Source organism: Chrysemys picta, chromosome 1 (assembly GCF_011386835.1).
Source record: "Chrysemys picta bellii isolate R12L10 chromosome 1, ASM1138683v2, whole genome shotgun sequence".
Lineage (NCBI taxonomy): Eukaryota > Metazoa > Chordata > Testudines > Emydidae > Chrysemys > Chrysemys picta.
The window spans coordinates 330,657,289-330,683,472 of NC_088791.1; the positions used below are offsets into that span (position 1 = coordinate 330,657,289).

At 43.3% G+C, this 26,184-nt stretch overlaps 1 protein-coding gene across 6 annotated transcripts in view; it reads left to right on the forward strand.

The window, feature by feature from the left end:
* Positions 1 to 17,883: 17,883 nt before the first annotated feature.
* The window catches only part of GRM5 (glutamate metabotropic receptor 5), a 356,331-nt gene continuing 348,030 nt past the window's right edge, over positions 17,884 to 26,184 (forward strand). For 2 of the 6 annotated variants that reach the window (XM_065581678.1, XM_065581679.1), the window contains exon 1: positions 20,093 to 20,774. The gene's annotated coding sequence lies outside the window, so the exon portion shown is untranslated. Of the gene's footprint in view, positions 18,135 to 20,092; positions 20,775 to 26,184 lie in introns of those variants that run through there. The other 4 variants (XM_005304067.5, XM_005304069.5, XM_005304068.5 and 1 more) reach the window with 4 other exon arrangements.

Consider the following 26,184-nt stretch of genomic DNA (forward strand, 5'->3'; position numbering starts at 1 on the left):
AACATTTTGCGGAAATCTCTGAATGTGGAATTGTTAGATGATCCTTTTGGTCTGGGTGCATACCACGTAGTAGTTTGCAAGCTATGTAATGGTATCACACTGGAATATAGCTATTCTTTGTTTTTTAACTGATAAAATAAATGATTCTATCGATTGACTCTGTTAGCATACATCTTGGTAATAGTATTAACATATGAGACACACAGTGAGCTTCAGAATTAATGAGTAACTTAAAGCTATCCAGACTCCACTTTAATTTATGTGTTTGATTTTTTTTTGAAAACTTGTAAAAGTTGAAGGGAAGAATACATGCATCGTTCTGCCTTTGGCAAGCAGCTTTGTATTTTATGTCCTTAGTGCTCGCCTTATTAAAGGATTTACCCCTTCTATCAATGAAATACAAGAGATTGTACTGACACACATTCTGATCCTCACTTCTTCGGATGCATAGAGTGAAAGTTACAAGAAGTGAGGTTTTTACTCACGAAAGCTTATGCCCAAATAAATCTGTTAGTCTTTAAGGTGCCACCAGACTCCTTGTTGTTTTTGTAGATACAGACTAACACGGCTACCCCCTGATACTTGACATTCTGATCCTGCAGTTGGATCCATGTGGACAGATATTTATGCCCACATCAAATCACATTGAAATCGTTTGTTTGTTTGTTTGTTTGAACTCCGGTAGCACAGAGCAAACAGAGGGATCTTTATATTGGCAGAAGGGTCAGCTGAATTCAGGTCACATGGCAGGATCAAGGCCATAACTTTTAAAAGCAAAGGGCTAGATTTTTAGCAGGTGTAAATCAGTATTGACCCACTGCAATCAATGAAGCTTAGCTGATTTATATCATCTGAGGATCTAGCTCAATATGCTCTTGCTGTGCATGCAAAGCTGCATTTAGTATAGCGGTCATTACATGCATTCATCTAGAGATGGACCAGCCCCATTCTCTTCTCATTTACTCTGGTATAAATCAGGAGTAATCCCATTGAAGTTGATGAAGTTGCACCTGTGTAAATGATCACAAAACGAGGACCAATGTAACACTTTTCCAAAAGTTGTATATACCTAGCAAATATGAATGTTACCCTGGGACATTCCCCAGGGTACAATCTGGACAGACGGAGAGCTGTATCCCCTCAAATCTCCACCCTTGGGTGTCTTTTACACTGCTTTTCTGTGAGAGCAACCACTCCTGGTCTTGCTCTCACACAGCTTCTAGCATGCAAAGTCACTCCCAGTTGAATTGGAAGAGTGTGTTAGCTAACCAATCATAAGTTACATTATAGGGTGACACCAGAAAATTCCTAGTCCCAGACTTGTTCCCAGAAATGTGCATCTTGTACTGCCCAGCTCTCTAATGGACAATGGGAACTCATTTCATCAATGGAAAATGATACGTACAAACCTTGTTATCTCAAGTGGAGGTTCAATCCAAACACATTGGTTTAAATAATATAACAAGTTTATTAATTACAGAAATATAGATTTTAAGTGATTACAGACAATGAGGCATAAAAGTCAGAATAGGTCACAAAGAAAATAAATAAATACACAAACTAATACCTATTTTAGCAAGCTAAATGGATTCAAAGCAAAGGTTTTTCTCCCCACCTGCTCTTTGCAGTCTCTTACTGGCTGGAAGCCTCCAAGCCAGGACCCCTCTCCCAGTTCAGTGTTTCTTCAGTCATTGTTGCTGCCGTGAGCAGAGAGGAATGGAGGAGAAAGGTAATTTGTGTTGTCTGTGTTCTCTATTCTTACACCATTCCCTTTCTTTGAGGATTGTCTCCAGCTGGGGTTCAGGCAACAGCTAGTTTGTTTACATGGGAACTTTCAGTTGTTCTATTATTAATATGTAAAGTTCTTGCTTACACCCCTCTTCTTGCCTTAATGGCCATTTAACTAGGTGATAGTCCACATGACTTTGTTGACATTTGGTTAAGGTATTGGTTTGTCTTTTGTTTTTGAGGAACTGGTTTGTGACTGTTTATCTAAACTTGGAGCATGTTACAGCAATGTTATGCTGTATAATCTTATAACTTTACATACAATGTTGCTACACATATTTTACCCGGATAATAATGTTCAGCAGATTATGGGTTTTCAAAGAATACCTCACAAGGCATACTTTGTACCAAATTTATCATGGTCCTGTAAAAAGATGAATATAGGGGTACAGTCTGTCATCCACAAATACACAGAATGATGCTGGTCCACAGATCAAAGATGAAGGGGGTGCCTATGTTGCTTTTTACCTTTTGCTATCCCACAATAAAAAAAGTTATATATGACTCTTCCAAGTAGTGTAGGTAAAAGAAGAGAGGAAGACAATGAGTACTGTTCCTTGGTGTTGCTTTGGTGATTAGAAAAGTTGCACAATATTTCATGATCAAGATTTTTCCAGATATGTTTCAGTAACATCACTGTCGTTGGTATGGAAATCATGGTTGGAAACATGACGGGAAACTGAAGTTTCACAAATTTAGACTAGCTATAAGGAGCAAATTTTTAATAGCGAGAGTAATTCGCCATTGGAACGACTTACCCAGGGATGTGATGCATCACTTGAAGGCTTTCAAATGAGACTGGATGCCTTTCTATAAAATATGCTGTAGCTCAACCAGAAATTATAGGCTTGATGTAGAAAGTACTGGGTGAGTTTCTTTGGCCTGTGTTATTATGGAGGTCAGATTAGATGAGTTTAGTGGCTCCTTCTGGCCTTAAAATCTATGAAGCAACCTGCAGTTGCTGTGATGCAGAAGCGACTTACATCAAGATTTGAAAGCACTCAAACAGATTTCACTGAAACAACTACATTGTTTCATTAGAATCCATTTGAGTGCCATTCCAAATCTTGATGTGAGTTGCTTCTGGGTGGTCATGGATTTTATTAATATTTACAGACTTTAAGACCAGAAGGGACTATTATGATCATCTAGTCTGACCTCCTGCATTTCACAGGCCATAGCACAGTGTTCTGTAGAATCTGGGCAGGAAGGAATCTTGTCATAATGGCTGGTGCTTGTGGGTGGCTCTCTAGTTGCCACAAGGTGGTGCTTCCCAGTGGCTGTGCTCATTACTCTTGTTGGATCAGAACTGGTTTCTGTACTGTGGGGGCTTATTTCAGATCTTTCATACACCTACAGTTTTATGCCAAAAATAAGATGCAATCACTTGTTTCCTAGGTAACAAAAGCAACGAGCATGTGTAGTACTAATCGTATAGGCATTGTCTCTAAAATGGTAAAGACTGTTATCTGCCTTTCTTGTAATTCGTTAGTGCTGACATAATGAATCTCCTATACTTTAGACTAAACAGCTTGTTATTTGTGTAGTTACAGAAAATGTTCTTATACTAATGTTTACATCTCAGAATCCATTCTGGGCAAAAGTGATTTTTGTAGGGGGAGGTTGATGCTCAAATATATGGGCAGTTGATTTCCCTTGTAAAGTTGGGGCTCTGGAATATTCAAAAGATCATTTTAGATGCTATTTTTGAACAGCACAACTGATGCTGGAACTCTGTTCAGCAACAAGTTTAAAGTCCTTAACCCTTTCTTATTGCAAATATTGACAATTTCCCAATTCGGCAAATTACAATCAAATGGGCAAAGCATGCAGTCTGGATACCTACCTCGGTACCTATGACTCCCATCTCTGGAGTATTTTTTTTCTTCTTTAAAATCATAATGTAATAAAATCTGCTAAATTAAGTTTGGTGGGTAGTTTTTTCATCCCATTGAAGCAGAACTCCTAATTACAAAATGGCATTATTTTATTTGGAAGTCTTCTTGCAAGGTCTCAAACAGCTTTACTTCATTTGCATTGCATTGTTCTCACTCGCTGAAGACTCAGCCACTGACACGACTTACAGTGAGCTCTTCCCAAGTTAAGTCAAAATGATAAAGAATGTACCACCCACATTCCGAGTAGCCCTAGTCCTCTGCCAACCTGATGGGATTTCATCTCACAGACTTACCTATTCAGTCTTCCTTGGTGTAGAAGTGTTGCTTTGCTTCCCTAACCCAGAAAAAAGCTGTGTTATGTTCCTGAAACCATGGATTCCCCAATATCAATCCAAAGACTTCCACTGGTTCTCAAGCATCCTGTTCTTCCAGGGTCTCCACCTATCACAGGTAAAGTGGAGGGAGAAAAAATCTGCACAAGTTAATATTATCTGGGCTTATGACTTAAAGGTTGTCCAGATTACCTGTATGGGTTTGAAGGGTGGAGAGAATGAAGAGGAAGAGTCCAGTGGGCTATCCTGCTCCATCAGGTTCTGACTCACCCACCAGCTAATTGCCTTCCTGACCTCTCCAATTCTATAAAGCTGAAACTCCCTGGATGGGCTTGTGAAGGGAAAGTGGGAGACCATGACACAGAAGCAGAATGCCTCACTGCAGAGGAGTCACTTTTCTCTGAGCATAGACATATGGGGATGAGGTCCATTATTACTGTTGTGATTGTTATTCATTATTTATTATATATCCCCTATTAAATGCAATAACTGTTCTAATTGAACAGTGGTCAGTGGCTTCAAGCCCCACATTTTCAAAAGCTGAGGCTATTGCCAATTCTTATACTTTGTCTTTCCTTAAAATAACCAAACAAGGACATCCCCATTAAGGTTTATATAGAACACTTGTGAGAAGATTGTGACGCTCCTCTTGAATGGTCGTTTTTCTTGTTTTGATGCTTTCTGTCATAGACATAAATTCTACTCTCATCTGTCTAACCCACTGGTCAGTATGTGTTATGCCCTCCCCTCTATGCCCAATATACAGGGGATATCGGTCTGTTGCTCACTCAGCTTGAAAGCCTGTTTTTTTTAGCCCAAGATGTACAGACTCATGCTTTTCTCTCTGGAGATCTGAAGTTCAATCCAGGGGTTTCATTTCAGAAAAAATCGGGGGAGGGGGGGCAAAGTTGTGTCAACATCCCCACTTCTGCCTCCCACTAAGGCAGCAGGTGCTTCTGGGGAGTTAACAGGGGGGTTCCATCCTGGAGAAGGCAGGCCAATCATATTCTGTGGAATGCAGGGGGTGGCACCGAGACCACTTAGAAAGAGAGAGAGAGTGTGTGATTAACGAGTCTGCTCTACAGCCATAGTTAAGGGCCATATGGCTTTTAGCTCATGCAGTAGAGACTCATGCACTAAGCTCCAGCGGGCCCAGGTTCAATGCTGCCCGGGGTCTGTCAGCATTACAAAAGCGCACTGTACTAGCACCCCATAAGAGTTACAGGTATGCTAACACATGAATGCCTGCGACAATGATATCAGGACCCCAGGATCCTGCCCCTCCTATGACGTCTCCTTTTACACATTGATCCAAACAAGTTCTGTATTACACTCCAGACATTGTTAGTTACCACCCTTATTTTTGTACCTGTTACTTTGAAGAAAACATCCTCATCTATTATCCTGCCATCCCATCCTTATTTTATGAGGGGTCGGTGTGTTCTTGTACCATCTCATAGGAATGCATTTACATAGTTACTTGAGAGATCTGTGTGGTTTTGTACCATTGATGACATTTTTCACATGATTTTTAAGCCTTTCTCATTTATTACAGAAACAATATTATTATAATTTGCTTCTAGCTGGAATGATTTGCTTATGATCTACACCATGGCAGGTTTATTTGCTGCAAAGGACTTTTTGAATGTGATGACATAGAAGATGTGTCACTATCCATTCTCTGGAGAACTTCTCACTAAACAAATCATTACCAAAGAGATCCTGCTAAACTTCATTGCTTCGCGATATATATGTATGTGTATATCTAACCTAATCTAATCTCTCTCTCTCTCTCTCTCTCTCTCTCTCTCTCTCTCTGTATATGTATATATGTGTGTGTGTGTGTGTGTGTATATATATGAAAACTACATGAAACTTTAGCTTTAGCCCTTTAGTTCATTTTTTACAGTACAATTTTTAACAAGTATTACTGACTGACAGATAATTCAGAAGACTCCTTTTGCTCTTCGGGGGGGGGGGGGGGAACTGTTGGCTGTGTCAATCTCAAAGGCAGACTGCAAATATATTTTTATATCCAAAGGTGAAGAAATTCTGGATTGATGTTTCCAAAAGTCTTGCTGTATCTCTTCTCTTATCCTACCAGCAAAGCTTTTATATCCTTCATCTCAAGGATCCTAACCTCCCTCTGCTTCTAAGTGGGTCTCTTCTGCTTTATTTGTAACCAAAAAGAGTTGTCAGGAAAGTGGAAAAGTACAGCTAGTCCTAAATACACAGAATAGCTAAAGCTTCCTTATTGGGAAGGTCTTGGTCCCTAGAAGTAACACAAGAGAGAAATGTGCTTAAGTGTGGTCCTGACAAGCTAATTATAGTGCATGGGATGAGTGCACCCATTGTGATTAATTGACTATTGGTGTTTAATGAGAGGTTGTTGTCTTTCTGGTGCCTTTTTATACATAGATTCATTTATACATAGTAACATGGTGAGTACAAACTCTGTTTTGGGTTGCTGCTATTTTCTGTCTGTTTTGTCTCTATTTCAAATAATAATAATTTGTCTTTGTTTTAAAAAAATCCAATATATTGGGCTTACTTGTGACCCAGACTATATGTGTAACCTGTTGGTCAGTGTGTTTTATGTGTTCCCCACCTATAGAGTATATGACTCTGTTATAGTCGTACAAACTCATCTCTTTAGCGCTGAGGTTTCCTGGTTCAATCTTCAGTGTCAGCCAAGGTGCTGGTCATCACACGTATATCTATAAAAGAGAAAGAGGGAGTCTGAATCCTTCCCACCAACCCCTGCTTATATCCCTGCAGGTGGGTGGGGATTGGCAGAGCCTTGGCTCCTTCATTCCTATTCATGGGCCAGCACAGCTTGCATAGGCCAGCGATAAATTACTACCCTTGAACGCAAAGGGGTGAGACGCAGGGAGTCTCCGTTACCTCATTGGGAATGCTTCTTGTGTGATGCAACTATGCACCACCCCTTCTGTGGGCTGTGTCCCTGTGGCAGTCTACCCCATTTACTGCAACAAGCTGACATGAATGTTCCAAAGAAAACTGACGTTACAAAGCAGAGATGCTCTTGGATTTTTTTAAAAATCCAAGTGTGATCACATCTGCAATTTGTGTTTACATTGGTACACCTCCTGGAAGTCGGTGGCCATGTTTGTAGGTCTGCCATGTCTACTGTCTTTCTTTTTTGCCCTTTCAAGGTACAGCTAGTGTTTGGCCTCCTCCACAAATCAGCTGGAAAACGTAAGCAAGCTATTCTGTTGCAGCAAATAGCTAGCAGCTAATAATGGAGTTTCTGGGGGAGTTTGGCCTGAGAGGAGAGTGGTGATTTTGTGTTCTGAAGGTACGGTGATTTGTTCCAGGTGTGTGGCTTGATTTGGTGCTTGCTGATATCCCTTAATGAGGGTCCAGTGCTAACCAAGTGTGGCTAGCTTTAAAGCCCGTCACTAGAGAACATTGGAACAGAGAACAGCTAGCAGGAGAGATTCTGTGGGAGTTAGTAAGTGGGAGTTTGGGGGGGGGCGGGTAGGGGAGGGATTTTATTCCCTTTCCCTGTATTTTTTTCTAGAAATAGGGTCTAGGAAAAGAAGACAATGGTGTCTACTGAGGCAGCACTATAGAAGTAACTTGAGGATCAGAGGAGACAAAGAAGATGATTGGATGTAGAATATGTGGGAGGTACATCATCCTGGAATGTGTATCTGATGGAAGCTACTTATGCATGAAATGTCACCCGATAGAACTCGTGGCAGAGAAGATCCAAGTATTAGCAATGCAGCTGGGGAGGAAGAAATTCAGATGGGAATTTGAAGGAATAATGCAGGAAAGGAGGTTGTGCAGATAACTCAAGATTTGCAGATACATGTTGATCAAAAGTACCGGGAGGGCAGACTGTCAGAAGAGTAGGGTGATTCAGGGAAGAAGGGCATAGAAGAGAATGAGAACAGCTAGTGGTGGTGAAATCTAGTTGAGTAACAGGTTTCCTGTGCTGGGGCATGAGGAGGAGAGACAGGCAGAAGATGGGGTGGTGGGGAACAAAAGAAGGGAAGCCAGCCCCTGCAGAAGAAAGAGGAAGACATATTGGAGCTAGCCAGGGACTAGGAAAAATGAGGATGATGTACAAGGGACTGTGAGAGAGAACATAAGACAGATTCAGACCAACATCAGGAAGAAACAGGTCTATATGACCAGAGACTCCATACTCTGGAGAACTGACAGGCCTGTCTCCAGACTATAACTGGAGAAGAGAAAAATGTGCTGTCTGCCAGGAAAAAGGAGATGAGAGATAGCCGTGAGGCTGAAAAGGATCCTGATGGGAGTAGGGGAAAATCCAATGATTGTGCCACATTTTGGGATGAATGACACTACTAGATTCCCACTGGAATGGATCAAGGAAGACCACACTTGGCTGGGTAAGACACTTAAAGAAGTGGAAACTCAGGTGATCCTCAGAAAAATATTTCCAGTCCTTAGGGAAGGAGGGTGAAGCATGACAAGATAATAAAGATCAACAGATGACTCAAGGATTAGAGCTATGAGGAAGATTTTTGGGATGATCGACCATTCGGAGGCATACACAGAAAGAAGATTCTTGTTGACTGACTGACCACTTGAGTACGTGGGGTATTAACTTTCTGGGATCAAGCCTGGCATGATTGATAAAAAGGGCTCTAAACAAGGAGATGAGGGAAAAGGTTGGGAGAGAGACTTATGTAATCTCCATGCCTGGCTTCAATACACAGGAAGAGGAAAATCAGCTAAATGAAGATATAGTAAGGAATAATGGGTTACTGCAGAGTAAGAATATGGATAGCAAGGAGAAAGTACAAATATTGATTGGAATAGTGATCAGGTATGTGTTACAATTAGTGAAAGGACTATATCTAATCCAGATAGAAAACTGGGTGAGATCTAAGGAAACCAAATGAAATTCTTGTGCATGAATGCAAGGGGTCTGGGCAATACAATGGAGAAACTGAAACTACTGGTGGAGGAGGTCAAACTACATTTTACAGGGATTAAAGAAACATGGTGGAATAACAGTCATGATTGGAATATTGGCATGGAAGGGTATGTGCAGTTTACGAGAGATAAGAATAAAGGTAAAGGTAGTGGGGTAGCATTATACATCAACAACGTAGTAAACTGTAAAGAAATAAGAAGTGATAGTATGGAGAAAACCAGATCTGTCTGGGTCAAAATTGGTTTGGGGGAAGGCTTGTAAAAGAGGTTCTATTAGGATAACGGTAGGGGTCTGCTATAGGTGTCAGACTCAGATAAGGATAGAGATCTCATTAATATTATTAGCAAGATAAATACTGTTAGGTATTATGTGATAATGTGAGACTTTAACTTCCTGGATATAAATTGGAGAATAAATGCTGCTAATGCTGGCATGGCCCAGTTATTCCTGAAAGTAATGGATGATAGTTTTCTTCATCAAATTGTCACCGAACCAACAAGAAGTGATCCAATTTTAGACTTGGTTTTGGTAAGTAGTGAGAACATGATAGAAGTGCTGGTTTTAGGAAATATCCTTGGATTGAGTGATCACGAATTGATTGAATTTAAATAAAATGGAAAGATAATCAAAACAGGGTCATCAAATGGTTTTTTTTTTATTTCAGAAGGGCAGATTTTGGGAAATTAAGGGAATTAGTTAAAGAATTCAACTTGACTGAAGAGCTCAAGGACTTAAATGTGGAGGCGGCTTGGAATTTCTCCAAATGCACTATCCAAAAACTATCTGAAATTTGCATCCAAAGCAAGGGGGAAAAACTTGGAGGGAAAGCTCCAGCCCCAGCTGGGTGAATAACCACCTCAAAAAGGTTATTAGGAATAAGTAGAGAGCTTATAAGGAATGAAAAAGGAGTTTATCAGCAAAGAAAGCTACATCATAGAGGTTAAAAATATAGGAATAAAGTGAGAATTGCTATAAGTAAAGCTGAATTAGTTCTTGCCAAGGAAATTAATATAAATAATTGTTTGTTGTTTAGCTATATACAACAAAGGTTGTTTAACTATATACATAAAAAGAGAATCAGGATGAGGTTGGGCCACTATGCAGCATGGATGGGAAGGAAATTAAAGATAATCTAAGTATGGCCCCAAACCGAAATGAATGCTTTGCCTTGGTTTTAATAAGGATAATATAGAACATGTGCATGAAGACAGGAAGGCTGATGAAAATGAGTGCATAGAAATTGAAATTACCACATCTGAGGTGGAAGAAAAACTTGAAGAGCTTAATGCACTCAAATCAGGGGGTGGGGAACTAGTTAATTTCCATCCCAGAATACTGAAAGAAATAGCACATAAGATTGCTAGTTTGGTAACTAGGATTTTTAATAAATCTATATATTCGGGGGTAGTACTTTATGACTGGAGAATAGCTAATGTTGTAACTATATTTAAGAAAGAGAAAAAATGGTCCAGGCAATTACAGATCTGTTAGTCTGACCATAGCAGTATGCAAGGCTTTAGAAGAAAGAATAATTAAATGCATAAAGGGGATGTAATGCAACATGGGTTTACCAAAGGTAGATCATCACAGACTAACCTGATTTCCTGCTTTGAGAAAATAACTAATTTTTTTAGATAAAGGAAATGCAGTATATCTAATATACTTGGATTTCAGGAAAGCATTTGACCTGCTGTCTCATAGGAAATTATTAGTTAAATCAGGGAAGATAAGAATCAGTACAAGAATAGTAAGGTGAATAAGGAACTGACTAAAGGGGAGAAGGCAACGGTTTGTGCTGAAGGGTGAATTATTGCAATGGAAGGAGGTTTCTAGTGAAGTTCCTCAAAGATCAGTCTTGGGACCATTCTTATTCTATATTTTTAATTAATGACCTTGGCACAAAAAGTTGGAGTGTGCTAATTAAATTTGCTTATTATGCAAAGTTGGGAGGCATCATCAAGACACAGGAGGATCAGAATATTATACGGGAAGATCTGGATGACCCCATCCGAGTGACAGAAATAGGGTGAAACTCAATAGTCCAAAGTGCAACATCATGCACTTAGGGTCTAATAATAAGAATTTTTGCTGCAAGCTGGGAGCTCATTAGTTGGAAGCCACTGAGGAGGAGAGAGACCTGGGTGTGTGGGTCGATGACAGGATGACTATGAGTCACCAATGTGATGTAGTGGTGAAAAAGGAAAATGTGATCCTTAGGTGTGTCAGGCAAAGCATTTCCAATTGATAGAAAAGTACTAATGCCATTATACAAAGCCCTGGTAAGACCTCAGCTGGAATACTGTATACAATTCTGGTGACACATGTTCAAGAAAAATGAAGTCTCACTGGAACAGGTGCAGAAAAGAGCTACTAGGATGATCAGAGAACTGGAGGGTCTATCTTCTGAGAGGAGACTGAAAGAGCTTGGCTTACTTAGCCTAGCAAAAAAAACGCTCAGAGGGGATATGATTGCTCTGTATAAATATGTCAAGGGGTAAACACCGGAGAAGATGATGAGCTATTTAAGCTAAAGGACAATGTTATCACAAAGCAAATGGATATAAACTGGTCATGAAAAATTTCAGGCTGGCAATCAGAAGAAGATTTCTAACCATGAGGGCTGTGAGGTTTTGGAACAACAACTTGTGGTTTTCAGAGAGAGCTGAGCAACATAGGAGTGTGATTGTATGATGGGGTTGCTTGGTGATGGTATGGGGCAGGGATCAACATCTAGTTTATGTCTTATGTTCATAAAAGCTTATGCTTCAGAGTTTCAGTCGGCGCCTGCAGGGGTCAGGGTGGGATTTCCTCCCCCACACCATGCATCCTGGGAGCTTTTTTAAAAAAATCTCCTTCCTCTGAAGCATCAGGGATGGCCATGGCTGGAGACGGGACATTGGACAATGTGGCCCAGAGCTCTAAGGTGGCATTGAGCACTTTCTCAGGTGCATGGCTGGTTGGTTCTTGCTCAAAGCTCAGGGTCAAACTAATCGCCATATGTGGGGTTGGGATTTCCCCCCAGGTCAGATTGGCAGTGACTTTGGTTTTTTTTTCACTTTCTTCTTCAGGGTGTGAGAGTGGGTCAGTTGCCAGGATTATCTGGATGTATCTCACTTAATCAATTCCCTGCCATTGTGTGCATCTCAGTCATGGGTGCACCTCAGTCCCTCCTATTCTTTGTGTGTGGCACATAATCGTCCATTCTCCTGTGGGCTGCAAGTCTTTGGTCTGGTGTTTGTGACCTGTGGTGTACAGGGCGTGAGACCATATGATTGAGTGGCCCCTTCTGGCCTTAAATTCTATGACTTTGTTTTTCTGATACCAAGATGAAAGCTCAATACAAAGACAATTCATATGAAATCAAAAAGTGGTTTATATAACCTCTCCTCCCCCCCCCCCCCCCAAAAAAAAACCAAACCAAAAAATAAAACCAAAACCCTCAGCTCTGGTTCTAAAATATTACAAAGTTACCTTCTGTTCCCCTGGTTTTGCTTAAATTATTTTATCCAAGTGCAGGTTCATCAAACTCTCTTCTAAACCAGCATTCTAAGGACTATTTCTCTCTCTAGATTCTGCATTTCATCCTAATCAAATGTGTAACTAGCTGCGAGAACTTCTTGGAGTTAACTGGGATTTTTTAGATCCTTTCTGAAGGTCAGAAAGCATATGGCGAACCTCAGCGCGCACAGGCAGAGGTAAGTATTTCTGTCAGCCAGACAGGTGGTAGGCACATGAGAAATCCCTACACTAGATTAGGTTAGACAAACAAATAGCTCAGAGTCCTCCCATAGCACATTAACTCTCTTGGAGCCACTTAAAGCTGAACCTGGCAGTTAACTTGACACAAGGGGAGAAGCAAGAATTTACATTTCTTCTGCTCAGTGCTAGTGACCATTGCTGAAAAACAGGTTACTTCAGATGGCTGTCAATTAAGATAATTGACATACCATGCTTTTGAAAGACACAGGCGCTTTTTTATGTCCAGGGTGCCATCATCCCACTGAACACCCCCTTTCTATTAATCTAGTTATCTACTCTCACCATGGTATCTGAGTAGCAAAGCATTTTAGTAGCAGATAGTTTCAGACCATCAACCTCTGGGCACACTGCCTAGTACACCATGGCCTTAGATGAGGAAACTGGAAGAGAGACTGGGGAGACATTGAATATAAATGAGGTGTGATGGTTTACGTGACATCCCTTCTGTATTAACATAGCAACTTCAGACTTGAGGGTATCACCCAGCCTCCTAAGGGAAGCAACCCAGTTGTAAAATTCCTCCGTGGACACGGGCAATCATAAGGACAAATGAAACCCACGTGCACCTAGTTGATTTGAAATTAGCTACTGTGAGAAGGTACCGGGATTGGCAGACTAAGCTTTGTGATCTATGGGCAGGCAAAGTTCCCAGAAAACAATACAAAGCTTGTCCTGAATACATCTTTGCTGCAATTGTGTAAGCAAATAGGCTGCTAATGCCTCTTTCTGTTCAATTATATATTGATGGGAACTCTGCAGCTAGATGTAACTGTATATTCATTTATTAATCCTGTTTTTGTGTCATTCCTCTCTTGAATGAAATAACTCATTTCACAAATCTAGGAGCTTGCTGACTGTTAAGAAGTCATCCCACTAGAAATTACAGATAGAAAACCCCATTAGCGCATTTGGTTCAGGGGTCCTCAGACTTTTTCATAGAGTGGAACCCATATGAAGAGACATAGTATCTAGTGAATAATCTCCACTTTCATTCTCGATCCATTTGATAATTCTGTGGCAGCTACAGCAATTGCTACATGGGAAAGCAATGCCAGGAAAGCATAGTACCTTCTTCACGATAGGAACTGTGCCTTCCTTTATGTGTACAATAGCACAATGAAGATGTTACTAGAAACAAATAACAGTAATATTTAACAATTCTCCCGTATTTTAACTATTCTACTAGCGTCTTTGCCTCTTGAGAGTGACTCCTGTTTTCTCTCCTCCTCCTCTGATATACCAGCAGCTACTGGCAGAGGCAGCTAAACGGACTCTTCCTTTTTGTTCCCTGCCACTTTTACAAATATTCAAGCTCCTCTTTGCCATGAGGCGCCTGTACAACTACAGAAAGAGCTGGAAGCAAAGAAATGGATCCAGAACCTTGTGAACACCAGCCAGCTGTGGGCTGACAGATTAAGAACTGATCTAGTCTGTGTCCTTGCTAATTCAGGATTGTTTCCTCCCACAAACTGGTCCTTTGTCCAGTTGCATTTAAATATCTTGGGAGTGGATCAGACCACCATGTTTGAGGGAGAGGTTCTCTGGCAAAAGGGGATAGAAACATCAGCGTTTCAACTGAGATTCTGCAAATGGAATGACTTATTTGTAGCTTTGCTGTGATGTTTTGCCATCTTCATTCATGGAGAAACGGTTTGGGATATATTTAGGATGATGTTCACCCCCATGGCCCACTTACACCCTATTCTGATGGTTGAAGTGGGGCATAGTCCTGAAGCTGCCTCTCCACGAACAGGTGAATGTAATCTGTTTTCTCTCCTCCTATTCCTCTGATGTACCAACTACTACTGGTGGACGCAGCTCAACTGACTCCTGTTTTTCCCCTGCCACTTTTACAAATAAAATAGACTTCAGCATCCTGAATCTCTGCCATTAATCTCTCTCCCCAGTGGTTCTTGACTGAGCAAAACTCCCACTAAGACAATAGCCCCAGAGAAGAACAAACCTACTCTCAAGACCCAGGGCTAGATTCTCCTCTGCCCTGCACCAGAGTTTCATTGACACCAGTGCAAAGTGGGTGTAAAACAGGACTGAATCAGAATGGTAATGAGTCGTTCTCACTTTGCATTGGTGTAAATATCTTCACGCAGTTTGGGGCAATGGAGAAACTGGGCCCCCAACTCTCCCTCCTGTTCATCAGAAGGGGCAATGCTGGGAGCCACTTAGGAGCACATGTAGCAGTAAAAAAACCAACAACAACAAAAAACTAGAATGGGACTTAGCATTAGAGTTTCATCCACAATTCCTGGACTTTATACTAGTCCCTCATCATTAAGTGATGGTAGCTTCTAGTATGTGAATTTGTTACAGCTGCACAGCTGGGAGCTTCAGGACATTTCATCCTTCACCGTGACTGTTAAGAGCTCCCTGCTTGGATCTGAAACCTTTCAGCAGAAATAGGAAAATCAGCTTCATAATTTTAATTGGTATCACAGCTCCAAGTTACACACTTCTGGGTCAGAGAGAACGGCGTTAGCCATCTAATCACAAAGCTTGAAACTTCCTGGAAACCCAGGAGCTTAGCCCGTCTTCCATCTGAGATCCACAAGTGAATTTCACGCATTTTACTGTGTGTGATACCTTTAAACTGAGGTCCTGTGTGCTCTAGGCAAATTCCTAAATGTAGAGATTTGCTGTGGTGCCTATAACCAAAACTTTCCGTGGCTAATCCTCATTCTGAGTTGTATTTAATTGGAGAAGTGATGCTTGTATGTAAATTGTAAACAGTGCTTTGGCTTCTTTGGATGAACGGTGGTCGAAAATAAACATAAATGTGGATGGATACATGCATGTGTATAATAGTAATATTTAGTGCTAGTGGAAAAACAAGAAAAGTCATGAAAATATACAAATGTTTATCCGATTTTGTCAACATTTGAAAAATTTGAAAAATTCAAATGAAAAAATAGTTTACTTACCAATAATAATAATAATAATAATAAATCATATTTATTTAGAAACTCTAAGGAAAGCAAAACACCCTACATTGGAGGTCCCAGTAGCCCTGAACACCCCTATTAGCATGATGTAGAACCTGGGAGAATGCTGCAGAGTTTCTGCTAACTCTGTGGCAGGTGCAGCTCATTAACACCACTCGGGGAAGTGAAAGTGGCTCTCTAGGAAGACAAAAGTTGGAATCAGGGTAAAGGAGGGTGCCTGGAAAAAAAACACACACACCCTACAATGAGCTTGATCCTTCTTTAATTAGAGTCCCTGCAAACTGGTTTCTACATCATTCACTTTCCTAAAATGACTCTTCATAAGTTCACCTGTGGCCATACCCCAGGGCATCTTCTCTGTACTCTCCCTCCACAAACTACTTCTCTGGTGTGGGGGAAAAAATACCTAAAAGTCATCTTGCAATGTTTCAAAGGGCCTATTTAATTTTGAGTATCTCTAGTTGGGCATCCAGAAATGGAGGGACCAAAAGTGAGAGACCACTTCTAAAATGTTGGCCCTAGAAATGTTGGCCTTAGAGGGTTTGTCTACCCTCTGGTAGGTGGGGGGGCCATGCCTACAGCCGAGCAGACAGACAAGCTCTAGCTCTGCTCCAGCTAGAACACTAAAAATAGCAGTGTGGAGGTTGCAGCATGGGCCAGCTACCCAAATAGAAATACTGAGCATCAGACAAGCTTTTATTTGGGTGGCTAGTACCACCCCTCCTGCCACAACATCCACACGGCTATGTGTAGCGTACGAGCTAGTGAGTCTGTCTGCCTGGGCTGGAAGCTGCACTCCCGGCTCCAGTGTAGCTCCAGAGAGATATTGGGCTCCAGGAGACAGGACACTGGCCTGCAACTTGAAAGCCCCGGTTTGTGTTACTGGTTCTGCCTGTGTAACCTGGTGCAACTCAATGCCTCCATTTCCTGTCCCATCCTTTGTCTATTTGAATGGTGAGCTCTTCAGAACAGGGACTCCCTCTTACTCTGTGTTTGTACAGTGCCTAGCACAATGAGGCCCTGATCTTGGTTGGTGCTACTAGAATATGAATTGTCCTATATGCTTCTATATATACATACATTGTGCATGTGTTTAAATTTTCATTCATTCACTATCACTTTATAGATAGTATTACTACATGCTTGCAGGGAGATGACTTCCACTGTATATTGTTAAAACATATACAGAATCTGGAACATACACAGGACAATTCTGTATAAGAATATGTGCCAACAGAGAAATGAGTAGCCCACTTGTAGAATCCAGAAGGTGGAGCAAATTTAAATACAGCATATTTTGGTTTTGTTTGCAAAGCCACCAAGCCAGTTTTATTGGGAGCTTTATCAGATGGTTAATAGCATGCATAGCCAATACAAGTGCTAAGGCCACCCCCATCCATTTTATTCAGCTAGGTTTTAATCTTTGATCCAGCTGCTACAAGCATCTGGCATGCTGAACTCAGGCAAGGGAATCTGACATGGAATGACACACCCGCGTAATGATAATAGTAATAAGAATATAGTACTATAGATGTGTGTGTACTTGGCACAAATTAAGCATATGTGTTTAAGTGTATCTATAATATATGTATGTTATATATAATATACTGTGTATCCTACATTATCGTCTAGATTAATAGAATGAAATCCAGATGCCTAGGTCTCATTTGGTGGTAGGATGCATTCTGTTCTTGCTTGTTTATATTTATACTGTATAAATGTAGTGTAAGAACAGTATTTGGGAAGTGGGTAGGGAGAGAAAGGTAGTCAGTGATTAGTCTGTAGTCAGTAGCTCAGTGGAACCAGGAAAATCCCTCCATTAAGCCCCCCTCCCCAAAATCCTTATTGGAAGACACCCAGGCACCGGATAACTTCCCAGTTCCAGACAGGAAATTCGTTTTCCCTCACCTTGATCCCTATCTGTCCCTATTCCCCACCCCCCTTCCCCCTCTCTCTCCATGTCTGGTTTTGCTAAATATATTAGCCACCCTGTTCATCGGTGGCTGCAGGTTCCAGACCTTCTAGGAATTTCACAAATCAAATCGCGCCGGCTGGTGTCAAAGACAAGGGGGGAGGGGAGAATAGGATGATGTCCCTCCCCGCTGGCCCCACGCAAGTAGGGAGGGCGGGGGCAAAAGCTGGGAGGCACGTGCCCCGCGAGGGGGCGCCGTTGTGCCAGCCCTGTGGGCCCGGCTAGTCCTGACACCTCCAGAGCAGGTGTGAACAGTGTGGCTGGCAGCCGCCTTCCTTCCAGTTGCGCTCCGGAGCAGGCTGGAGGAAACACGTGCTAGGACACACACACACACACAGGCGCGCGGTGTCTTCTGCATTAGGGAACTGGCTGCTGCCGCTGCCGGTGCGTTCGCTGCTGCAAGGAGCCGGCGAGAGCTTTGGAAGAATGTGAAGCCGGTGCCGTCTCCCAGGGGCAGCCAGTGGGCTGGGACTAACTGGAGGAGTCCTGGTAAGCACTCACCTTCCTGAGCCATCTCCTGTCTTTGGTGTCCTGAAGGCTGGATCATCGGGCCGGGGTGTTGTCCTCCTATCAAGGAGCTATGGGGTGTGTTTGGGGGGGGAGGGGGGTCTGGGCTCCAGTACCAATTCCCCCCCCCCCATGCCCTCCTCTCCCCCTAGAGCAAGTTTGAGAAAGTAGCCCCTGGCCGGACAGGTGTGCTCGGGGTTCGGGCGCAGATCAGAGGTAGTGTCCGTGCAATAGACCAGCATCCCCAGCCCGCTTGGCTGGTGCAGATCAGTTGGTGTTCGGGATCTGGGTCACCTCGTGTTCGCAGAGAATAATGTTTGAAGGGAAAACAAAAACAAAAACAAAACCAATCCAACGAGTGGAAAGAGCCGGGAATGGCACAAACCCAGGCTGTGGAGCAGCGGGAACGGCAGCAAAAGTATGTTAATGCTATAAAATGGATGCACTAGCTAATCCTTCTCTGCAACGACGTCCTGGTAAATAGTCAGCCCCAGCAGCAGCCTCTAAAGTCCAGATCAGCTATTACTTAAATGACATTTTTACATAATAGCCTGGAATAAAGAGGAGATCTCCCCCCTCCCCCTGTTGTTGTTGCTGCTGCCGCAGCGCTCTGGGAGGTGTTGAGTTTGTAGAGACTCAGCCCCCCCCCCCCTTCCCCGTAACCACACACCCGCTGTCGGGCTCGTGTTCCCAGGCGAACTGTTGCACGAAGGTGCAGCTGGATGGGTGAGGAGGGGAATTTGTTGGGGGTGAGCGTGTTTGTGCGTGTGTGTGTCGGGCTAAGGGTCGGACTGCAGGGAAGCCGGGGACGGAAAAGGATAGACGAAGACAGCAGAATTGGAAAGGAGTGCGTGTGTGGTGCAGGGCCCGGGGGTATGCGATGGGGTCTGCGGAGTCGCAGAGGTGCAGGGGACACTGACAGAGCGAAGGAGAGGGAGCAGAGGACGCTGATGAGAGCCGCGGAGTGAAGGAGGAGGGGACGCAGGTAATGTGTCTGCGGAGCATGCGGGATCAATAAAGGGAGGCGTGGGACGGAGGGCGCTGAGAGCGGGGCGGCGAGGGGCAGAGGGGAGCGGTACCAGGGCACGCAGCAGGAGATGAAAGGCTGTACGTCTCCAGCGCCGCTAGGGAGTGGGGCGGGTTTCAGGGGTCATGCGGGGAAGGTGTGTGTGGGGGGGTGATACTGAAGGCAGTAGGAGGGGGAGGGGATACCTGTTCTCGGGAAAGGCGAGGGTGGGATAAAGGAGGGAGAAGAGGGGAACTGAGGAGACTGCAGCTGGCACGGATCCTGGCATCAGAGTTGGCAGCTCTGAATTCGCCCTTGGCCGGTGCACTGCTTCTCGCCTGGCTGTGTCTGGCTTTGTCACACTGGGCTGCTGTCGAAGTGGTATTGCCCCCATTTCACCGGGGAGGCCTTGTCTAACCCAGCGGCGTACAATGGTGGGGTACCACCACGGGGGGGGGGGGGGGGGGGAATCTGGTTGTAATATATATGTTGTTCTCCTCTCAAATAAGCATCAGGCAGAGCCAAGGGCGGTCTCGCTGCTTGGGCTCCTAGAGGGATCTGTGCCACTTGGTGGCACTAAAAAGTTGCGATGAAGACCATGCTAATCTCTCAGCATGTAAATTTCAACCCCCACCCCCATCCCATGCCTCGTCCGCACACGCGGTAGGGTCTCAGGTGTGGACTCCGTGTGATTAAACCAGAAAGGACAAGAAAGAAATTGACCGGAAACCAATCTCCACTCTGCAGCGGTCTCTGTAGGGGGAGGTAAAACTTTGTGGAGAAATAAGGTATCTGCCAGCCGAAACAATAGGGGCAAACTCGTCTCTGGAGCTATTTCTGCGGAGAAAACACTGTGTACAGTGTGTGGGGGGGGGGGTCTATGTTTATATCTAAAGCTTAAGGTGCTACTTGCTCTCAGGAAGAAGGTTCTAGAGATACATGATTCATGGCTTTGGGTCATCCCCGGTATCATGCATGGCACCGAATTAGCCCTGTTGGGAAGCGGGAGGGGGGAGCTGGAATACATTGAGTGGGGAGCCTTTAAAACCTTCATACACCTGAAGCAACTTCCCTGCAGTGCGAAATGCAAAAGGACTCAGATCAGGGGGAAGGATTCAAAAACCAACCGGTTATCAAGCCAGAGACGCTGGGAGTCTGTATGTGCTGCTGGGGAGGGGATAGGAGGCTCTGTCCTGCTAGGTTTGGGCAGCGAGAGGTTCTGGTGAGCAGAGAGCAAAGATCCAGCTGCTTTTGATCCAGAGAAACCACTGACGTCTCTTGCAAACGAGGCAGTGGCAATGCTGGGTGAGCAGTGAGGGAGCAGCGTGTTGCATGGCATGAGGGGGAGGAAATACTCGGTCCTCAGAGTCTGTGTGGGATCGGGAGACAACAGGATGTGCTGGCAGCTGGAGGAGTGACAGTGCTAGCCAAGTGGGGCCAAAGGCGCTGCTGCCGGATGGTGACCTCTCCAAAGAGACCTGAGGATTTTTAAGCCCCCAAAGGTCTGCGATAGGATTTGCTATCTATGGCCGTGTTAACAATTGCAGGGGGCACCTTGCCTGCGCGTCTTGACTATTGACACCCCATCGCAAGTGGCGAATGCTGCCATCCACAAGGTAATTCGGCCGGGGTGTGGGGGGGTGTATCGGTCCCGTTGCAGCTAAAGGAATTCCGTATCCAGCAGGAGATCTCCCTCCCTTTCCCCCTATTGTTCCGTGCCGTGATCGCATGGCTTCTAAGCAAGACAAGACTGCACGTGAGCGGGGTAGGAAGCGGAGCAGCGCCATGCAGCGCGCTTCTCCTACACATGGCCTGGCTGTACTGTAGGTATGTCTGCTTGGGAAGCTTTCGTAGTGACATGGCTCTGCGGGCAGCATGGGCTGTGGGGTTCTGCACGCGGGGTGGGGAATGGGCGGTGGGACCAGCCAATTAGTTACCTTGCGGCTTTGCAAGCGAGACCTTCCTCCACGATTAGGTGGACAAGGAACCTCTCAATACCTGGCTTTCCCTAGTTTTAAATGACCTGGGTGCTCCGCTCGGCAGGGGTGGCGTTTCTTCCCTGGGCAGGAGGGGCGGTGTAGTGGAAAAGGCAATGGACTTGCTCTCCAGAGAGAGCGGCTCAGTGCTCAGCTGAGCCCCAGACCTCCTGTATGACCTTGGGACAAGTCACACAACCTGCTCTCAAACCCCCAGCGAATAATTGGGGATGATACCGCTGCTGTTACCAAAATCCACTGCTGATTGCGCGCCGCTCAGATACTACCGTGACGAGGCCAGATAGTGAGAGAGATCTAGCTAGATCTAAGAACCAATACATAAATGCGTGTGTATAGGCGTATATTATAGCTGGCTACACCTGTAGGTAAGACTGCCCTATACTTTATAACCCCCTGTTTATGTGTGTGTATAATTCAAAACCTGTAGCCCAGTTTGGCAGAATTGTTACCAATACAGGTTCCCCGCCCCATTTCCCCAGTCCTTAACTTGTCTCTTGAAATCCCTAGCTTGGTGCCTGGCAGCTGAGTATCTGTCTCGGGAGGTGTCCAACTGTTAGGAGTCTGTTAAGGACCACAGACAGCTCCTTCTAATGCTTGGGGAGAATTGACTGGACTGAGGATACAGCTCTTAGCAGCTGCTGCATGTAAAAGGGAAGGAAAATTTAGTTTGACTATCAGGTGAAACTCCCCGTTGGTGAGATCTATTAGACCATGGTATCACTTCTCCAAAGGGAAGTGGTGGAAACCCCCATCCCTTGAGATATTTAGGCTAGAAAAAGCACTGTTTTAACAATTGGGTGACAGTGAAGCAGTTATGTTTGGTGTATATGTATGCCTAGGAAGCATTTAATCTGCAGATCCGTGCATGAAGAGTATTTCTACATATTGAGTGAAATTTGTCATTGTGTATGTGTCTTGATCCCGCCAGGTGCTCTGCATTCTGGCCCCAATCCAGGAAAATTTAGGTAGGTACCCAATTGAATCAAAGGGATTCCTCCTGTTCTTAAAGTTGAGCATGTTCTTAGGTGCTTTGCTGGATTAGACCCAGAGCCTTCATCACCTTGCAGGATCAAGCCCATACACAGTAGACTGATTTTCTGTCATACATAACTTAGGCATTTAAAAATGTTAAAAAATTATTCAAAGGCACTTAGGACATTACGAAACTAATAGGCATCGTTGTCTGTAAGGTTACAGGGCTATAGAGAAACTGTCTAGGAGTAAAATGATTTTCTTGTTTTCCTAATGTAAAATGGACCAAATCAGTTTCCCCCCAAACAATTTTTAAAAAAGTCCCTAACTGAGATTATACACGAGTAATGGTGAACTACAACCCCATATAACAGAGGAGTATAACAGAAAAGCAGGCAGGCTGTTAACTCTACCATCGTTAGTGGGCTCTGCTATAATGTGAGCTATTTGTATAGGAAATGTTTTACATTGTAAAGACTCAAGCAAAGTTACATTTGCTGGTGCATAAAGCAAAGGAAGTCAGAGATGCCCCACCAAATAAACTCCCAACCATTCATGTTGTGAAGAAAGAGCAAATGTTCAAGACTCCTGGTGGCTTGTGAGGAATCAGGATTAAATGAATGGAAGTACAGTGCAAAGTCACTTTATTGTTGTTATTTTTTTTCTCCACCAATTATAATTTCAGATAGTTTAGTATTTCACGTTCAAGTAAATAATTTTAGAATGATGCAGTATTACACACACAGTGCTGGAGATGTTAATTTACTGTGCTTTTAGGCTCTGTCCTTAGCACAAAACAGCTGGAATATTGCCCTATAAGGATATCTGAGGACTCCTTCTGACACAAGGGAGTCCTAGAATGTCATAATGGCCACATTCCTGTCTCCCAACCTCTCTAGAGGGTTTGGGCAGGGTACATGTCAAAGGAGAAGGGAGGCAATACAGAGTGCTGCGTGCTCCATCAGATACGCAGCTGGAGTAAATTGGGGTAGCTCTATTAACTTCAATGGAGCGATACCAGTTTACACCAACTGAAGCGCTCATGCAAAATGTTTCTCATTCCTGACAAGACAGCAGGTGTTCTGTTTCCACCATATATTTTAGTGGTTGCAGATTCCAGTGCACAGCATAGACTATATTCACTGTTATACTGAGGGCAGATAGCTTTTGCCTTTTACAATATTTTCCTGGCCATGTCCAAAAAACCGGCATACACCAGTAATTCCCTCTTTCTTATGTTGGAATAAATCGGGAGCGACTCTCTTGAAGTCAGTGGTGTTGTACCAGTGTAAAACTAGTGGGCAAACAGATCCATACCCTAAGTGTTTTGTTTGTTGGATTGCATGTGCATCACTGAAGAAGAATAAGTGCAGGTATATTAACAGCAGTTCCCAATCCTTTACTATGCACATGTTCTTCAAGAGTTCACTGCTTTCAAACCTGGACACTCTGATGGGTCCCCTGCTCGATTTTATATTAGAGACGTCTCCCAGGAAATGCCAGCGGGATGCTCAGCCCATTGAATCTCTGCTCAACTATCTTTTAGCTGAGGAGAACTTTTTAGCCAAGTTGGGATGTTCACCATGCTGACCCTGATGACATCCCTCAGTGCCCTGCCTGCAAAGACAGATGATCTCTCTCTAACGCTGGTGTCAATTCTAAATAACTCCACTGGTGCACTTAATGATGCCAGTGTAAAATCCATGTAATTTCACTGGCTGGTTTAAAGTCCATGGAAGACAGTGGGAGTCTCTCCACTGACTTCAGTGGGCTTTAGATCATTGTCCTATGTACATCCCAAGTGACTCTGCTGGCTCTCTTAGTGAGATGGGTAAGTTCCCAAGTAAATTTACTCTGTCACTTAGCAACGCTGGTGTAACTGAAATAACTGTCAACTCTGATGTAACTAAGATCAGAATCTGGCTCTCTGGCCCTGGCTCTGAGGAGTGAAAGAGTTTGAGGGCTCTCAGAGTTGGCCTTTGGGTCCTATGGAGCCCTCAGCCGGGGGCCCCCTTGATTTTGGTGAACTGGAAATGTAAAGGAGAACCTCAGCTTTTGTTTTCTAGCTCTCTACCTTGCAGAGATAATTTTGCAAATGAACACCAGTATAAATACATGTAAACTGGGGTTGAGAGGAACAGATGGCTGGACTCTACTTTCTGCACTCTGGGGCCCGGGAAGGCAAACATTACCAACCTGACACCCCCTTCACATGCATAGTATGCAAATTGAGTTGGTTACCTGAAGCTGGAAATGTAAAGAATCATGTCACTAACCTGCCTGGCTGCATTGGGCTGGCCCTGGTGTGATAATGGTACACAGGAATTTGATACATTTGGTGGAGAATCATTGTTAAACAAGCTCATCCAAAAATACTCAGACTGGCTCTGTTTGCTAAGTACGCAGCTACCCAGAGAGCCAGGAGGTGAGCAGCACTTTATAATTGCACTTCCCGCCTTGCTCTGAGCCAGGGCCAGAATTTGGCCGTTTAACAATAATGCTTTGCTACCCGAGGAGCTGAACACAGTTTACAAACTTCAGCTGATTTGAATAATGGGGCTTGCAGTGGAATAAAGGGGGAAATAGACATGTTAAACGTTATAATAAGTTCAATTAATTTATGGTGTAAGATTTTAATCTGTCCTGATAATTTACAAAAGTACCCTGGAGTGATCTGTCATCCATAAAACAGTTTACAACTGATACTGAATTGTCTTCAGAGGCACACAATAAACAGTTGGAGGATCTAAGATAAGTAGTAGCAATGTTCTGTAATTAAATTGAGACCAGTTAACCTGAATTGCATCACTTTTATTGCTTCACTGCAGAGGATTGTTATAGTGATATTCCAAGTCTTCACAGATTATGAAGCACTTGTTAAACTGATTTACAACAGTTTTGCAAGGTGTATTTCATTGCTAGCTCTTTCTATTAATACTGAAAATTACAAGGACTATTTATTTTCTGTATTATTTTATTATCACCCCTCTTTGAAGAAATTAATTTGCAAATGTTCAGCTAAACATTGCATGTCTGTACTTCTGTGCAAATAGTTTTTTAGAATGCTTCTTTAAAACATGACGTGAGGATAACATGTCCAAATCAAGTTGGTTATCCTTAAACATTAATGTCTTTTGTGTTGGAATATGTGTTTGTTGCTTTCAGTGTTATGAGCTTTAACTTTATTGTGGCACAGGCTTGAACTATATACCTGTGAGTGATAAGATAGGAATTTGCTAGATTCTGATCTCAGTTACACCAGTGTCAATACCACATTCTTGCAGCTTCTTTTGTAATATCTGGTATGGGCCATTGTCAGAGACAGGATACTGGATTGGACTCAACTATTGGTCTGATCCACGATTGTCCTTAATTCCATTCACTTCAGTGGATGTGTATCAATGGAACTGAGATTAGAATCTGGTCTAGAATTTACAGTTAGCTCATTATTAATGGGGTTGGGTATGTGGTTTTCCTAACCGGCTCTGAGCCTTCAGAGCCACATGTGCTTCACTTTACATGCCGTCAATAGTCCCATTGACACAAACAGGACAACGCACAGTGCCTAAAATGTGCTACGGTCTTGGCTGGATCAGGGCATGTAAGAGACCTCTTTGAACAGAGTTCAGCAATGTGCTAAGCACCTGCTGTGAGGTTCTGAGTGCTTTTAAGTCCCTGTGACTTCGCTATGCTGACCAGGATATGAAGTCTTTGATGATAAATGAAAAATAAGTACCAAAGCAACAATAAAAAAAAAATCAAATGCAGCTCTTTTCTAGTCTGCAGTGCGGAGTGCATAAAATGTTTTGTGCACCACTGTGTCTGCACTGCATGTACGCTGTTGATTTTCTATCGTGGGGATCTGTATAAACAGTTTATACTCCAAAGAGTTACACTTATCACTGCTATAGGTGGGTTCAACCTTACAGAAATCAGTGGCATTGTATGCACTTATTACACCTGGTGAATTTGACCTATGATGCAAAACAAGGAAACGCCTTTCAGCCAGTCTGATATTAGGACTAATTTACTACATCTATGACTAAATACAGAGTAT